The 877-nt window shown below is 44.5% G+C and overlaps 1 pseudogene; it reads right to left on the minus strand.

Annotated features, from left to right (window-relative positions):
* Positions 1 to 212: 212 nt before the first annotated feature.
* Positions 213 to 655, minus strand: LOC130542720 (60S ribosomal protein L32-like; annotated as a pseudogene).
* Positions 656 to 877: the final 222 nt, after the last annotated feature.

Genomic DNA, 877 nt, shown 5'->3' on the forward strand with positions numbered 1-877 from the left:
GATCACGCCCTGAGCCGAAGACAGACGCTTAACGACTGAGCCACCCAGGCGCCCCTATTCCTACATTTTCTAGCTTCATACTCTTTGGTCATTTCTTCCTATGATAATGATCTTCTAAAATAATTTTCTGTGGAGAGAGTAAAAGATAATTCAGTCTTTTCTCTAGCATGGCTGATCAGAATGTGTCTTTTCTTTTTAGTTTTATAGTTTATTCACACAAATATGATGTGCACATCAGCTGTCTGTCCATCTTCTTCGCTGTGCCGCCTGGCATTGGGACTGGGGACTCTGAGGGCCAGCTGGGCTGCTCCTCCCACAATGGCTTTGCCGTTCTTGGAGGAGACATTGGGAGCAATCCTGATGCAGTAGGGTTTGTTGCACATCAGCAGCACTTCAAGTCCTTGACCTTGTAGACTAGGAACTTCGACTAGGAACTTCCAGAAGCCACAGGCAGCATGTGCTTTGTGTTGCTCCCATAAGTAGTGTTGGGCGTCAAGATCTGGCCCTTGAATCTTCTGTGCACCCCATTGTCACTGCCTCTGGGTTTCTGCCACTTGTGCTTAATTTTGACACATTGGTCTGACCGGCGCCAGATGAACTTCTTGGTCTTCTTTTTAATGATCTTGGGCTTCTCCAGAGGTCTGAGGATGGCCATGATGCTAAGTAAAAGATGGCTGCCAAAATTTATCTTTTATTATTAACAGTTTAGACACAGAAAATGAGTGAATTCACATAGATACATGCACTATTTGTAGTATTACTACATGTTCATGTCCCATAAACAGAGGAATTTTGGTGAATTCTGTGTTGTGTGATTCCATCAAAAAAGGAAAAGGTGGGGCACCTGGGTGGTGCATTTGGTTGAGTGTCTGACTCT

The sequence above is a fragment of the Ursus arctos genome, unplaced genomic scaffold (genome assembly GCF_023065955.2).
Source record: "Ursus arctos isolate Adak ecotype North America unplaced genomic scaffold, UrsArc2.0 scaffold_5, whole genome shotgun sequence".
Classification (NCBI taxonomy): Eukaryota; Metazoa; Chordata; class Mammalia; order Carnivora; family Ursidae; genus Ursus; species Ursus arctos.